Genomic DNA, 17,874 nt, shown 5'->3' with positions numbered 1-17,874 from the left:
GTAGGCGCTTCAGCCCGGAAACGCGCTGCAGCTACGGTCGCTGCCGGCCGCTGTGCCCAAGCGGTTCTAGGCGCTTCGGTCTGGAACCACGCTGCTGCTACACTCGCAGGTTCGAATCCTGCCTCGGCCATGGATGTGCATGATGTCCTTAGGTTAGCTAGGTTTAAGTAGTTCTAAGTCTAGGGGACTGGTGACCTCAGATGTTAAGTCCCGTAGTGTTTAGAGACATTTGAACCATATGAATCCATGGACTCTGCATGTCAAGAGGGGACTGTTCAAGGTGATGGGGGCTCTGTAATAGTGTGGGGCGTATGCATTTGGGGTGATATAGGGCCACTGATACGTCAAGACATGATTTTGACTGGTGACACGTACGTAAACATCATGTCTAATCATCTGCATCCATTCATATCCATTATGTATTCCGACGGACTTGGACAATTCCAGCAGGACAATGCGACACCCACACATCCAGAATTGCTACCGAGTGGCTCCAGTAACGCTCTTCTGTGTTCAAACACTTCCGCTGGCCACCAAACTTGCCAGACATGAACATTATTGAGCCTATCTGGGATGCCTTGCAACGCGCTGTTCAGAAGGGATCTCCACCTCCTTGTACTCCATGGATATGTGACTGCCCTACAGGATTCACGGTGACAATTCCCTCCAGCATTACTTCAGACATCAGTCGAGTCCATGCCACGTCGTGTTGCGGCACTTCTGCGTGCTCGCGGGGGCCCTACACGATATTAAGCAGGTGCACCAGTTTCTTTTGCTCTTCAATGCATATTACTAAGACACTCTCACAGTCGAGTCAGTTTAAAATCCCTGGTACTTGACAGGGCTCTTAACAACTTTCAACTTGCGAGGCGCAAATGGCTGTAGGCGGAAACAGTAGTGGAGGCGTTGCCATAAACACGTTCCCAAAACAGCGTCGTAGACACTCGAAGCAGATGCGCCCAGCGCACAGAAACTGTCAATTATCATGTTCTTAGTTTGGATACTGTACTTATACATTTGCACATTATGCATACTTCTTTGTACGACCGTTTTATAATTTCAAAGGTTTTTTCACGAATATGTGGAAATGAATTTTTTTGCATACTTCACTACAAACACAGATCATTTTTTTGTTATTGTATCTAATAGAAAATTGGCAAAATGAATATGCGGGCAACGCCGTATTTGTCAGCTAGTACTGTGTAATGAGTGGGGAGTTGGCGTGCAGACGTAGTGCTGTGAGAAGCGGCCGCTTATGCCAGGCGCGGAGTCGGCGACCTCTGCAGTGTGCAGTGCGAGACCACCTGCGGACGGCCGCTGGTCACTGACCTGTTCGCGTGACGTCATGGCGCGAGGATGCTGCCTCCGCCAGCAGCGGGTCATCTGGCGCGGGGTGCTCAGCCGTGCCCGCGCGTGGCCAGCGGGCTTACTCCGCACCGACCGGAAGGCTGGTTGCCTACAGCGCGAGCCACTTGCTGTTTACAGCGATAAAATGCTACGCCGAATATATTGCATTGTCCGTAGTATCGGAAAGTGGTAGGACAGCGAGTAGTGTTCGAGCTCCTTGTGACTAACAAAGTCCCCTTTCAAAACTGCCACTCACGTTTCTTACGCCTTTCCTAATACACATACGCAGTTAATATTTAAGATGCGTACACTTTTTGTTTGATGTAATTTTTTATTTCGATTCACAGTTCGCTGGAAGTGCCTTGGATTTTGTCTGAAAAACGAAAAAAGGAAAAAAGAGAGCCAGTCACGTTTCCTTCCACAGCTATGCGAGTGAAGTAAGACATTATGCAGGATGTATCAAGATGAATCATCCGATTTTAGAAAACCATAACTACTATGTTATCTGAGATATGGTTCAAATGGCTCTGAGCATTATGGGACTTAACTTCTGAGGTCATCAGTCCCCTATAATTTAGAACTACTTAAACCTAACTAACATAAGGACATCACACACATCAATGCCCGAGGCAGGATTCGAACCTGCGACCGTAGTGGTCACTCGGTTCCAGACTGCAGCGCCTAGAACCGCTCGGCCACCACGGCCGGCTATCTGAGATATGTGCGTGAACAACGTACTGCTGGAAAGAGCAAACTCTCGCGTTTTACATGGTGCCCGCTAGGTAGCAGCAGTGTGCGCCCACACCAGTTCTTGTAAAAATGGTGTCGGGACAACAGAAAGCGTTTTATGTTCTACGTTTTCCGCAATGCGGGTCAGTAATAATTGTTCAGCGTGACCTTCGTACTAGGTATGTTTTGAATCCTCCTAAAGCGCAGAGCATTAGACGATGGCATGAACAATTCCGAGGAACAGGTTGTTTGTGTAAAGGCAAATCGCCGGGCCGTCCCCGAGTGTCTGCCACAGACGTCGAACGCATCCGCCATAGTTTCACAAGGAGTCCGCAGAAATCTGTTCGCCGTGCAGCTCGACAGCTCATCATGTCCACGATGTCCGTCTGGCGTGTGTTGCGTCGACGTTTACACATGAAACACAAAAATTTCAGCTACTGCAAGCTCTTAGTGAAGGTGATAAACAATAACGTATGGAGTTCTGTAATTTCGTTCTTGGCAAGACGGAGGATGACAGTTTTCCTCCGCGCTTAGTGTTCAGTGACGAGGCAACACTCCATTTACGTGGGAAGGTGAACCGTCATAATGCGAGAATATGGGGTACAGAACAACTACATGAAGTTGTACAACTTGAGAGGGCTCTCCTGAATTTAACGTGTTTTGTGCAGTTTCACGGGAAAAGGTGTATGGTCCATTTTTCTTTTCCGAAAACACTGTTACAGGAAGCACATACCTTGAACTTTTTTTCCCACGACTGGAGACTGATTCGAATGACTTCATTTATCAGCAGGATGGGGCATCTGGAAGTGCGGAAATTTTTAAATCAAAGGTTTACTGAACTATGAATCGGTCACACTGGACCAAATGATTCAGCTTTACATTACTGGCCTCCAACGTCACCGGACCTGACTGTGTGTGATTATTTCTTGTGAGGGTTTATAAAAGACTGTTTATGTGCCTCCGTCACCAACAACAATGAATGAGCTGAGACATCGCATAACGCAGCTGTGGAAGCTGTAACTCAAGACAAGCTCGCTGCATTGTGGGAACAATTTGATTAGTGCATTGACACATGTCGCACATCTCAAGGGGAGCATATTGAACACCTATGAAAAGCTATGAAAAGAAAACTTTTTGAGTTTCCCTTTCATCAAAAATCAAAATTCCTTGTATATGTTTGTTAGTTTCAGAAATATAGACGTGCCAAATCGGATGATTCTTTTTGATACACCCTGTGCTTCTATTTGGAAGGAGGGGGATTTGAATGCACATCGATCCCCACTGATTTTGACTTTTCGCAACTTACCCACGAGTATATAAATCGCATAAAGATGTTGGAACAAAGTCCATGAACTTCCCATTCATTCTTCTCCGATCGGACTAGCGCGTCGACTATAACGATATATATCTTACCTTTGTCCATTCCTACCTTAGTCAACATGCGCTCGCCCTTGCACAGAGTGGTTCTAATACGTTTTAAAATGTAGGAAGTAACTGCTTCATAAATGCTTGCTTGCAGCAGCGAATAAAACGTGATTAGCCGCTGTCCGTCTGTATGTCTCAGACAAATCTGTGTGATGGGAACAACATTCATGCGTCCCGTTGCTGTAATGGTTAGAGTTTTTTAGTGGCTCTCGATGCCTTTTGTAACGAGGAAGACTAAGCCACAATCATGATCTACCTCTCTTCTCCTTACCGAGAAAATGACTGCCAAATATTTTACCATGTTTTTTACTGTTTGAGACTGCCGGTTTGATTGGTCGTCATCTGTCATGTAATCCGTAACTCTTTCTTCGACCCTATACAAATTCAGCAACTGTGCAATGTGATAGGTCGACAAAGCAATATAATTGTATTTTTTGCCTGTCACCATTTTGTGCTGTTCTCTTAGTTACTGTGTTCTAGTAATCATTAAATGACGTGAATGTGCAGTTTGGTGATGACTCCTTGATACTTCCACCAAACACCAATAAATCAAAACAGCAATGAAACGGCGCCACACTGCGTGAGTATAATTCTCTTCTCAAATGGTGTAATTTAAGAATCTAGCACTCCGTCTTCAGGCCACAAGTGGCCCATCGAGTCCATTCGACCGCCGTGTCATCCTGAGTTGAGAATGCGGATAGGAGGGGCGTGTGGTTAGCACACCGCTCTCCCGGTCGTTACGATGGTTTTCTTTGACCGGAGCCGCTACTATTCGGTCGAGTATCTCCTCAGTTGGCATCACGAGGCTGAGTGCACCCCGAAAAATGGCAACAGCACATGGCGGCCTGGTTGGTCACCCATCCAAGTACCAGCCACACCCGACAGCGCTTAACTTCAGTGATCTCACGGGAACGGGTGTATCCACTGCCTAATATAAGAATCTAGTTATATTGTTTATTCAAGAAGTGTTGTAATGAGTTCGAGACTTTACATACGTGTTGAATGTGTAATTTACTCAGCTGCAGACACAACCAACTGCTCATATCTGTCACTGGCAAACAGAGGATTGCTTGCGATTCGTAGGACTCTCACCAGCCTAAGACAAGATAGCAAGAAGTCGTTATTAGGATCACTAGAAAAAAAGCAGTGATCAGTAAACGGCAAACAGCAAAATACTTTACAGTTTTTTATCAATCAAATATTTTTATCAATTCGCTGTGAGAGAATGGGTATGACAGCATATTCGCTTTTGGGTGAGGGTATTCTGCAAGAGGCAAAAGATTCACAAATACTCAAGTAATTCTTGTTTCAGCGGTAGCATATTACACAAAGTAATGAAAAAATAACCGACTTGGGTAGAGAACTTTCTCGACATCCTTCACTTGTATTTTAAGACGAAATAAACAGCCTTGGCCACTAGAGCTAAGAATATGAGAACTTTTAACAAACTGTTATTTTAGCTCACTCCAACAGGTCTTGGACAAGTTGTAGTTCCTAGACCTTTGAAAGTCCTTCCAAAACCATTTAGGACGCTGGCGGCGTTTTCTTTGCCGTATATAACTCCTTAACATTTCACTCAAGTTCTCTGGAATTCTATCCTGAGAAACATTTCTGCATCTTACTCAGTGACGTATGTTAACATTCTTCGGTAATGAGCAGTCAGGGACGACGCACTGGGATTGAACCGGCTTCTCCGGTTTAAGTGGCACTGCCTCAACGGTATTTATTTTCTTGGTTCTGAGGGAGGAATAGAGAAATGAACATTCATGATCCAGAACGGAAGTAAAGAAGATTACTGTTTAACGTCCCATCGACAACGAGCATGTTAGAGGCAGAGCAAAAGTTCAGATAAGGGGAGGTCAAGGAAAGAAAACGGCCATGGCCATTCAGAGGAACCATCACGGTATTGCCTTAACCGATTCAGGGAAATCCGGAAAACTTAAGCCTGAACGATCGATTGCGAACCTGAGACGTCATCCTACCGACTGTTCCAGAACCCCGCGTCTCAATTCTATTGAATTAAAAGGGCAGAGACAAGGTGGCAGCCTAATGACTATAGGCCCTATGTTTTTGCCAGCTCGACGATTTCGCATCTGGGGAATCGTGGTTTATGGACGGTTATGAGTTTCTTAATCTCCACCTTTTTAAGGTTATCACTTATTTCGATGATGGTGACGCTGAAGGCAGTCAGTCATCTCCTCCTTTCGCTTTCCTATGATACGCCTCTTCTGCATCTACATACATACTGCACAAGCCACCATAAAGTGCATGGCGAAGGGTATCGTGTACAGATACTAATTAATCCTTTTCTCGTAGCACTCGCAAATGGAACGAGGTAAGGTCTATATATCTCCGTACGACCCCTAGATTCTCTTAACACGTCGTCGCGATCCTTAGCGGAATGTGCGTTGGTGGCAGTAGAATCGTTCTGCAGTCAGCAACAAGAGATTAGGGATTAGATTAGATTAGTACTTGTTCCATAGATCATGAATACAACACTTCGTAATGATGTAGAACGTGTCAGGTTGGGAGAATTATCAAGATCAATTGAAGACATGCGCGGGAAAACGGGCAAACCCTCAAATGTAAACGCTTAGAGATAAGTGTTGCCTTCTGTTTCTTTTCTCGGGAACTATCAAAATTGGCATTGGTCTCACCCCTAAATATCCTAATGTGATATTTAGGGGTGAGATAAATGTCAATTTTGATAGTTACCGTACCCAGCAACAGATGGCAACATTTAACTCTAAGTTTTTACAGTTGAGGATGGGCCCGTTTTTCCGCGCCATTTGTTCAATTGTTGATTATGTAGGCACGAAAGGAGCAACCTATTTCCCTCGACTGACCTCATACGGCAATCCCCTAGCCAAGAGAGCGACGACGAACATTTCCATTGAAAAGCATTTAACGATCTTGCTTCTGACATTGTTCAGTATCGCCCAACGCTCAATAAACGATAATAATAACAGATAAAGAATTAACTTTGCAACTGTAAAGAAAGAAAACAACAAAAATCCCAGTGCGCAGCGAACAATCTTACAGGTCAGCACGCATCCTGAAATTGCAGCTCAGTGTAAGCAGGATGTGTTGTATTAAAAATGGGTGGGCACTGCGGCTACAGGTGACGTGGGATTGGCTGGACGCACCCCGTACTGTTCTTGTATGCCTCTCCACATTATTACCTTCATAGCTGCCAATCCTAAAGCAATTGTCAACAGAGTATAATTATTCGTAATTTTTGCCGTTTGAACTTATTTGACGTTTCGTCATGTTGCTTTTTGATTGTAGAAGCCACACAAATGTGCACTGTTTTCTATATTAATTTTTGCGATTTCTGTGTGTTCTATTCTTCTACCACTCCTCAGTGGGGCATTCAGTTTTCAGTACAGATCTACAAGCACCAACCACGAAATACGTCATTGTACGTTTCGTTCTTCAGTATCATTCGTATCGTCTTATTAACAAAGTAAATAAATTTTATGAATTAGTCTGAGATCGTTGTGGATATTTTGTGCATAAAGCGGTCTAGATCTCTTAATAAATTACTTTATTTATAACGCTATTAGAACTGCTGCTAAGAACTAAGTTTTGGTCTGATGATGGCAGTAGCCTAAATGACGTTATAAATAAAGTAATATTTTAAAGGACCTTATGAAGGTTTTATTCAAAAATTCTGAACGCCTATCTCGACCTAGTTACCTTCGTGGACTGCCGTTTGTACAGAGTGGGCAAACTAAAACTGGCCTGGAAAATATTTACAATAAGAGCCTTGAAATGAAAATCAAAGAAGGTGCTAGAATGGCCTCCGTTGGCGTCGATAGAGCACTGTGCTCTATTATCAAACTGTGAGACACACTTAGGAGCCCTGGTTGAGGGATAGCAGCAATATCGTTTTCAGTGTCCTGGTGTAGTTCTTCCAGTGTTTGAGGAGTGTTTCAGCATACCTGACCCTTCAGCTTGCCCTACAGGGAGAAACCACAAGGGCAGAGATTGGGCGATCGAGATGGGACGAGACTGCACTGCCACCGCTGATTGCCCTCTCCTCACCGAACACATAGAGCGCTAGTATGAAGGTTGTCAAGCCGGTGTGTGTTGTTGCTCCGTCTTGTTGAAAACATACATATTGTTGTTCACCTTCTGTGAGCTGCTCCACATATGGATTAGACAGTTTTTGGACATACCAGTTAGCTTTAACAGTTTGCTGGAAGAATCGTGTTATGCTGAGGACACCAGACACTGATCACTAAACGTCAGTCTTGAGGTCACGCAACGGCTCTTCAAAGCACTGTAGCGGCACCACAACATAGGATAGGGAAAGTTAGTTTCGTGCGATATTCCGAGCACAAGTTAAAGCCAGGTGCAGGATAGTTTGCAGTGAGTTACGCATACCAGCAGTTGCGAAGGCAAATAGAGGCCACAGGGGCGCAGAACAGCTGGGGAGGGCACACACAGCAGTTTTTATGTCACAAGTCGCTGGCAGAAGGGGCCACTGGCCAACCTAGCATGTTATGCGTACATGACGTGAAGCGGCGCGTTAGAAAAACAGAGGCGCACAGCCGAGTATAAATAGATGCCGTTTTCTAACGAGATTCATTCAAGTGTGGCAGCTGCCCTGGACGGCGGGGCGTGTCACATCACTAGCTTCACACAGCAGCTGATGGAGCGCCAGCGTTCCAGTCCACGGCGGGTCGTTGGTTCGACCCCCTGAGGCCGACGCGGGGTCCATAGCCAGCCAGCCAGCGGTGGGCCACTCAACGGCTCGCTACCGCGGGCAGTCGTCCTGGGTTCCGACACACACACTGGAGACTTCCCGAGGCGAGGGCCGCAGATTCGGATGCCGGATCACAGGCGCTTGTCGTCGTCGTGAAGTCAACCGTGCTGGGGAGAAGAAGGACGCAGCTGGCCACCTGCAGCTCACACCAAGAGGCGCTGGGTCGGCATGGACACAGACTGCTCAGCCAACTCCTGGCATACTGACGCCGCCGCAACTCCGCTGGCGTACAAGGCCGGCTCGACACAGCGTTGCATTACATGGGCCGCTGGCGTGCTTCCTTAGCATTGCGGGCCCCTGTGACACAAACCAAGAGGAATGAGGGCACTGTAGCTAAAAAACAATATTCACTTGAAAAGTTCAAGCCAAGTTTAAATTCGGCACCTCCCGGCACCATCCACTACATCTGGTGTCTTCCCCCTATATTTGGTCATCCTGATACGAATGGTGGCAGAAGCCGCCATTACAGTACTGATAACCTGCAGCATGATGGCACAGTTTCTATGAGCTCACAGGACATGACCGACTGAACCAGGCCTCACCTGAAGAGAAAAAAAAGTGGGGCCCAATACTCATGACTGCAGTTCACTCACAAACCACAGTACGTGTAAATTTGTACGCATGTTAGCTGTAAATAAGCTGGAAAACAGTAATGCTAGACAAAACGGTAGACAAGTTCAGTTCCATATCTCCTTAAGCTGGCTTCACCGACCCCAGGTTCCCTACCTCAGACTGTTCAGTGGAGCATCCTCGATATCATGTTAAATTTTTGCTCGCTCTTACGGAAACACCCTGTGTATAGTCTGTCTGTAAACTAAAGAGCGAGCAGCGATTTTGGTGTGGCAAGTGGCCTTTCCCGGAAGAACGATGCCACCGGCCTACAGAGGCACCCAAAATCTGTTGCCCGTTATCGGTCTAGCGGTGTAGATCGGCATGCAGTGATATACGTCGTTTCTGTTCGTGGGATCTTAGTTGTCAGTGTCTGTGAGTTAACTTTGTATACTTACTGATGTACTTCGATATCCGGAAGTGATGGATAATCGTCTAGCAGTGCAAGAAAATATGCAGAATACTAGGAAGAAGAGGTATTTGCGGAGTAACGAGCGTTCGATTGTCTCTAATGTTATTACAGTTTGTATTAAAGAGGCGGCCCAAAAAGAACTGTTGGCTAATATTACCAGTCCCAATTAAAGGGCTGAAATCCATGCAAACGTCAGCCTCACCCAATAGGGCACATAAGTAAGGAACGGAAAAATAAGCCGCATGGTTTACTGGAAACGCCACCAAGGAAAACTAAGAATTTTGGGAGGAAACCCATCGTTATAGACAGTTTCAAAATCACGCAAAACCTTTGATGCTTGTGGAACACTAAATCTGTATCTCGGTCACTATTCACCTGATCCTGAGACACATTACTTAAAACATGTGCGCAATAGCTATTCTAAACACTGCTGAAATTTCCTTCGTAGCATGTACACCGATTCTGGACTTCTAAGCAAAAAGCTTGACATACGAGGTGCTTTCACATATTCATTTTTATTTTTTGGTAAGAACTTTATTTATTAATCTACAGTAATGTCATAAAAAAAATGGTTCAAATGGTTCTGAGCACTATGGGACTTAACATCTTAGGTCATCAGTCCCCTAGAACTTAGAACTAATTAAACCGTAGCAGTCCCGCGGTTCCGGACTGCAGCGCCTAGAACCGCACGACCACCGCGGCCGGCAGTAATGTTATCCTCTTCAAAATATTCCCCAATACATGCTATACACTTATGCCAGTGCTTTTTCCAATTCCCGAAACACTTCAGGAGCTGTTTCTTCGGGACAGTTTATACGTCTCTTAACTATGCATTTTTAATCTCATCCATGCTTGTAAAACAGCTGTCTTTTAAGGCCTGCTTTGAAATGTTTATACCACTTGTCTGCCCTTGGTTTACTCATAACAGTCTCACCAAAAGCAATATTTACCATTTCTAAAAATTTCATACACTTTATTCCATTCTTATAACAAAATTTAATACAGATTCTTTAATTTATTTTTATACAAAACAAATAATCGTTGTTGCTACCAAAACACATGTAACCTTTCTGACAGCTGAGTAAATACCCAGTATCCATAACATTGTACACATAATTTTGAGGCATGTTTACAAAGACAGTGACGAAAAAGTAGTGCAAATCGGACTAATACGACACACAAAATTATAAATATCCGCTTACTTTTTAAACACTCTTCGTGTTGCAAGAATTGTTAAGTTTCAATGCAGTCCTTCAAAGGAAACGTCTACCTCTTGGTAGAAGTAAGAACAAGCCTTAAATTGTACAGACTGATTGCATTATATGGGGTTCGTTTCACGAATAGCAATAGGGGAACATACATTCACATGAACAGACATTTGGTTCTATGTTTGTAGTATAATCCTGACTTCCGTCCTTATGTTAATAATATTTACTCTATTATGTTGTGTTTCGGAACAAGCTATGGTTTTTTGTATTCCTTACGGTCTTAATGCATTTGTCTAAAAATGAAAGCAGCCGAGACGTATCTGTACACAGCGTCGCCACAGATTTAAAACGCGCGCCGTGGCAGGGCCGGTACTACGTTGTGAAACAGCCTGTAGAAGCGCCCTGTGATGTAGCTGGGTTGGCAGAGTGGGGACTCGCTCGCTCACTCTTCAGTTTACCGACAGACTATACGCGACGCATGGCAAAGAGTAGCAGCCCCTCGGGGCGCCCTTTCTTTTTACAGTGTACATCACAGTTAGTAGCGACAGCTGACACAGGTGGAAGTGTACAGGGGTAATGGGTGTAGGGGGGGGGGGGCGGGGGAAGGGCAGCAAATGATAAGTGTCTTGTATGGTAAAATGTTCTCGAACTCAGTGCGAAATTTCGTCTCACGATTCCAGTTTACTCACAAAGCACCGGCGGAATTCAGTGCGGAAGTTCATCTGTACGCTTTACCTCCTTCATAACTGTATATTTGTAAGGATACAGATGTAGGTCCTTTTTGATAATATTTCGACACTATTACTTTCCACTTGCACAGTAACCACTGTTGAGATTTCTTTGGACTTTGCTACTGGCTTTACTTCACTCGAGCAATGTTTTCTGGTGTACGCAGGGTCGGTTTCAGCCAAAACGACACAAGCCGCTGCTTGGGGCACCAAACTGAGAGGGTCACCAGAGGCGCCACAACTCTAACATTTCTACGGGGTGTTTCCGTAAGAGCGTGCAAAAATTTAACATGATATCGAGGATGCTCCACTGAGCAATTTGAAGTAGGGGACCTGAAGCCGGAGAAGCCAGCTTAAGGAGATAATAGGAATAAAATCACATTACTGTGTACTTTTTTATTTACATTTGTTACAGTTGATTGCGAGTACCCTCATTCACACAATGAACGTGCCATTAGTACTGTATCTTATAAGTTGACCTGAAAATGACGGCCATCAATCATAATGCAAGCTTGACATCGGCTAAAAAGTTTCTGACGCACCCTGATAAATATCCCAGGTGTGTTTCAAATCACAGCACAGGCAGCTACAATTCTGGCAACTAATTCCAACTCCGTATCCACTGGGGTCTCATACACAGCTGACTTTACATATCCCCATAGGAAATAATCAAGGCAATGCAGGTCAGGTCACCTCGCAGGTCATGGAATAGCACCTCCCCTTCCAACCCAGCGACCAGGAAATACAGGACTGAGATAGTTGCGGACATCTACACTGAAGTGAGGCGGTGCACCGTTATGTTGTGTCCACATCCTCTCACGAGCAGCCAACGGTCCGTTCTCCGACAACTAAGGTAGAACTTCTTGCACGAACCTCAAGTACAGGTGGCCATTCACACGGCCAAGTAGAAGATATGTGTCGTCCTTCTTGTTTCCTTAAAGGAAATAAATAATGTACATGTAAATAAACAGCACAGTAAGTGTAAATTTGTAGGCATGTTAGCTGTAAATAAGCTGGAAAACAGTAATGCTAGACAAAGCGGTAGACAAGTTTACTTCCATCTCTCCTTAAGATGGCTTCACCGATCCCAGTTTTTGTACCTCAAATTGCTCAATGGAGCATCCTCCATACCATGTTAAATTTTTGCACGCTCTTACGGAAACACCCTGTGTAAGGGACGCATGGCAAAGAGTAGCGGTCGCTGGGGGCGCCCAAGTGCAACCTTTCTTTACACAGTGCACATCACAATTAGTAGCGATAGCTGACACGAGTGAAAGTGTACAAGGGTAATGGGTGTAGGGCGGGGGGGGGGGGGGTTAGAAGGCGGCAAATGATAAGTTTCTTGTGTGGTAAACTGTTCACGAACCGACCCGGCATTTGGACAATTTTTGAATGTTATGGTTTACATTCGCTACAGAGCCCGTTTAGCGCCATTCTGAAACTAAGTTTTACATTGCAGTCTTCGCTGGAGGTTTTGCCAAAACACTTGCAGTTTTAAACTCTTGAGTGAACAGTTCCGCGTACGTTTTTCTGGAATTGTGCTTCGCATAAAACTCGACAGTGAAGCCGTGCTGTCCTATTGTGAGCAACAGTTTGCGTTGCATTCAACTGGTCTCGAAACACGTCTGCTCCTCTCGTTCGCTCAAACGTAATAGCACAACGAAGTACTCTGGACAGAGCATACGGGATACGAGGATCTGCAGATATGTGATAGTAACAGACTGGTGCATCGAAATGGTGGTTTTCAACATTTCCTGTGATGGGCAGTTGTCCTGTTCATTAACATAGGTCAGTTCCGCGCCACTCTTATAAGCATTTCCCGGACCAGTTTCATTAACCCACCCTGTAGAAGGCTTTTCTGCTGGCTTCCTTAGAAAGCGTTCCTCGGCTCGAAGGTTGATTTGAACACTGCAGTGTCTTACAAGGCCGGAAGCTATTGGAAGTCGCCTTCCTCAGATCTTTGAGCTGACTTACCCAGACAGTTATAAGTGGACGTGCAGTTTAACGTGAACCCTGAACCATGTTGCATCTCGGAATTTTTCTCATTGACGTATCATTTCCAGAGATAAAAGAAATAAAATCCAGGATCAGGGCTTAATTTCGACCGGAACGCGCTGGAACGGCGTACCAGGACCTCTCTGGCAATTTTTTTTTACTCACTGGAACATGTGGGCACCAAAGATTTAAGACAGTAGGCACGTGTATTAAATCCCAACGTAAATATAATTTGCTGCTACGCCGGCTCCAGTGAATGCGACAATTGGGTGACCAACGTGATGTGATGGGCATGGTCATGGAGAGAGATACGCTCTAACTAGCATGACATGTTAGTTAATGAAATATTTAAATCAGAAAATTTAAGTTTTCAGGAAATTCTCGGTGGGCTTTTCTAAAACCTAGGAATACCACTGTACACCCGAAACTACCGCTTCACCGAGCAGCTCCAATGCCACTGTCTGAACTTTGCGGCTGGCTGATTTTGATAACATGACGTCATAGTCATGAAGGCTACTGTCTTGTGTCGATATCCATCGAGCAGAACTAGGGAGCAAAGCGACTCTGCACGGGGACAGGCGGTAGCATATGTTTACATTAATGCCGGCCGTTGTGGCCGAGCGGTCTAGACGTTACAGCCTGGAACCGCGCGACCGCTACGGTCGCAGGTTCGAATCCTGCCTCGGGCATGGATGTGTGTGATGTCCTTAGGTTAGTTAGGTTTAAGTAGTTCTAAGTTCTAGAGGACTGATGACCTCAGATGTTAAGTCCCATAGTGCTCAGAGCCATTTTTGATTTTGTTTACATTAAATCTTGTAGTTTCATTGTTTTGGTTATAAGAAATTATGTTTTAGAAACCTGAATTCCAGAAAAGTATTTTGCAATAAATGATTGCTCATTGTAAGTTTTATCAGACGTTTCCAAAAATCGAAAGTTGTGATTTTTATGTCTGGGTAAAGGCCTGGGGAGGGGGAGAGGTCGTTGTGTGGTTGAAGAGGTGCGTTCTGGCACCAAAAATGTTGGAAAATAATCACTGCCCAGTGTCCCCTGCTCTTTGGAATTACAGTCTGGTACTTACCTGTACTCATCAACCAAGCCCTTGAATTATTAGAAAAATCTTGTTACATATTTTCCTGCAGACTTCTTTATTATTTCTCTACAGCACCACATATCAAGTGCTGCGGTTTCCGACATTCACGCAAACATTATCACTCCGTCAGTGTTCGACGAATGTATCTTTTACATGAATAACCTAATTCTTGCTGCAATACTCATTTCTCTGTTTCATTTATGTGTTTTGTACACGTATAAACATAACAGGGAATTAACCTATTACGTGAGTGTGTCTGTCGTGTGAATAATTCGTAGTCACGCCAGTTTCTTCCGAATATAATATAAAATCGGCAACATAACAAGGTCGGTACATGCTCTCAGACACAGTGTGGAATATCTCGCGTCCAAATTTTCTTTTCTATCTTCTTGCAACTTGTATCTAACAAATTACAGCAACATTCAGGGTACGTTAAACTGCAGATATAATTTACTCCACAACGCTCCAATTTTTTAAGCATTGTGAATACTGGAAACATAAACTAAAGGTTTATAAAGTATAAATAACCAAGTGCCATGTTACTGGGTCGTCGTTTGTGACTAGTTTTCTTGTGGTTTTTTCTTAGATGATCTTTTTTAAGTCGTCGGCTTTATATCACACATCTGCGTTTTTGTGTTACAGACCACGCTCTTTCTCATTGCCCAGTTAATTTTGCATCGATGAACAACAGCACATGAGGCGCTGTATTCGTTTGGTACGCAGTGACAGGTCGGTCAACGCGTGAGTGAAAGTGAGGAGTGAAACCCAGATTCAAGGACATCTACTTCACACACGATCTTTCACGGAAGTGGAGGTAACTGCCGGAACACAATTCTGTTGTTCACTGTCGCTTTCGCGTCATTCTGTACTTGGCTTGTTCTGCTTTCGTCTTTTATTACAGTGTACGACCTGTTCAACAGTGCGGCCCTTGTTACGTAGTTAACTGGTTGGCAGCTGCATTATGAGTAGGTACAGCGGAAGACGCCGTTCACGTACATCTGATAGATAACGTTCAGATTTCAGAGCACTAATTAGACCTTACCAAACTCGATGTACCAATTCAACGTGCGTCAACAAATTCAGTGGCCTGACGGAACAGACATAACTAAAAAGTTAGGGTTGTAGGAGATAGGTAATCAGTTGTAAACAGGTACCTGTAATGCCATAACTGCTGGTCGGAAGTAACTTCCTCATTAGTTCTTTACTTCTTGATTAGTTTCATTTATTGTAGCCTTCCACAAACCCAAGTTTTGTATGAAGTGTTAGACGTAATATTTGTTTATCCAACTCTACATGGATAAAATGCTAAAGCTCTCATAAAACAGAAGGCTGGTTTGTACATCACAGTACTTTACTAGGCACGGTCTACTTAGAAGTCCAGTATGCTTGCTGTGCAACTTGCTGTGGGCGCAGGTAGCGTGACCCTTTGGAGTACAACCTATATGTGTATCTTTAGAAGATTCAGGCTTTAGGACCAACAGGTTTGCACCTCGTATCGAGTTGGTACTGTGGTTTTGTAATATCTCATACTTTTCGCTACTCAGTGGCAGGAAATGATTTGCTTATTATTATTATTATCATTATTATTATAACACCAAAGACAGCAGACGAGTTCACTATCCCAAATTTCGTATTTTATCACCAGTCTTCCCAAGCGTCTAGAAATGCATGATGTATCGACAGATAATTCGCGCACATTCCAGTAAAAAAGCTTTTTCTATTATTATTATTATTATTATTATTATTATTATTACTATTTAGTAGTATTTATTTAGTCATAGTTGAGAGCTACGTTGGATCAGTTAGCCAGAGAAAGTGATGTCGCTGGCTTCAAATAGTCTCTGACGAAACAAATGATAAAAATGTGACTGGGGCCTTTTTTATTGGTCGGGGAGCGAAACAGACTTGGTTGTAGTAATGCCAAACATTTCCCAGTGAAATCGACAAACAACTGCAAAACTCCGAAAGGAAACATCAGTATAAAACCTGGTGAATTTAAAAAGTTACGTTCAGAAGTGAGTTGTACCACCCGTCTAGTATTGACCATATAGCATATTTAGGAAGAAGTCACGAATGTTTCAGTACAAAATAAATTATAGTTTCTTTGACCAATGCTAATGCTGCCGAATTCCAAACATACGTGGGCTATTACTAAGGCTTGTTACACACATTCTGGTTATTTTAGTAGTCGAACGCTCACATCTTGGACTGTGAAAACCCACACACAGTTGCTATTAGATCTCATAACCTTTGGTTCTCGTTAAACATTGGACCTGGACACTGGGGCAGCACCCTTAATTGGATCATCAGTTTCTGCATAACACGCTTTCCGAATTGCCGCACATAGTACCATCAATTGCGCGCAGTCATCTCAGGTTCCAGCTTGTTGCAGCTCCAGCAAGTTTGAGTGTCAATGCGACGACATAGCTTACTGTCAGCTTTGATAATCCAAGCAGGACATGTTGCCTAAGCGTTGCGTTCGCAAGTTTAAATGACGTTCTTTTGCTTTGTGGCCGTGTCAGAAATGTAGTGAACATTATTCCATTAGTCACCATAGTTGAGCTGATTGCCGGGCATGAATCAGAATCCTGCCTCGCTTGACAGTCGGACGTTGCTGCAAAGATATTAACTATGTAATGAGACTCAATAAAAATAAAGGTTCTTTATCTGGCTTATCTTTCCCCAAAGTTTGCCGGTGAGGTCCTGAAACACCCCGTGCTATTGGCACGTATATACAAAATAGAAAATGTGAAAAATTCTGGATCTTCTCCTAGAGTTGGGAATATTCCGCTGCACTGCCTTCATCCTTGAGCTCATTCCTCTCTACAATACAGGTAACATACAGATGTACTACTGCCTACTCCTCCCTGTGGTCACAATGCCATTGGGGTGTTCGTTGCAATACCTTTTGTAATGCAATTACTCTGTGTTTTTCCTCAACTTCTCTTAAACTGTCCTAGTACTTCAAAGCAGATCAGTCTAGATATAGCTTCGTTAAAATTTCTGAATGTTTCAGACAGGTTTGGAGACGTGCTTCTTCATGTTTTCGCAGAGCAGTTGCTGATCAGTTACATTTTGGGCATGCAACCCCATAATATAAACACTATTTCTTCTCCTAATATTTCCGCTATATATCTTTCGGTCACCTTCAGAGTGAGCTGACATACTATCGGCTAACTCTGGAGGTCACCGAAAGGTATATTCATGAAATTTTAGGAGAAGAAAAAGGGTGCGCAGTGTTCGTGTGAAAAATGCCGAGCTGCATCGTGGTGCGATGTGAAACTGAAGGTACTCCTACAATTTCCTAAGTTTGCTGAAAAGTCGGCGGAGGTGAGTTTCACCAAGCTTAGTCTACAGTTATGACTATGGCACTCTGAATGCAGGTCTAAGTAGGCCTAAGTTCTTATGTGCAACCTCTCATCTCTCTTGCAGACCGTCAGTTCTGAAAAAAAAAAATGCTGTACTATTTCACAGGTGATCGTTAATGATCTGTTAATCACGTTCCAATTCCTGTGTGCAGTCGAATGGACTCTATACTTGGTTGTTTCACAGAAGTTGAA

This window comes from Schistocerca piceifrons, chromosome 5, assembly GCF_021461385.2.
Source record: "Schistocerca piceifrons isolate TAMUIC-IGC-003096 chromosome 5, iqSchPice1.1, whole genome shotgun sequence".
NCBI classification, from domain to species: Eukaryota; Metazoa; Arthropoda; class Insecta; order Orthoptera; family Acrididae; genus Schistocerca; species Schistocerca piceifrons.
Note: the sequence above shows the minus strand (reverse complement) of the source record.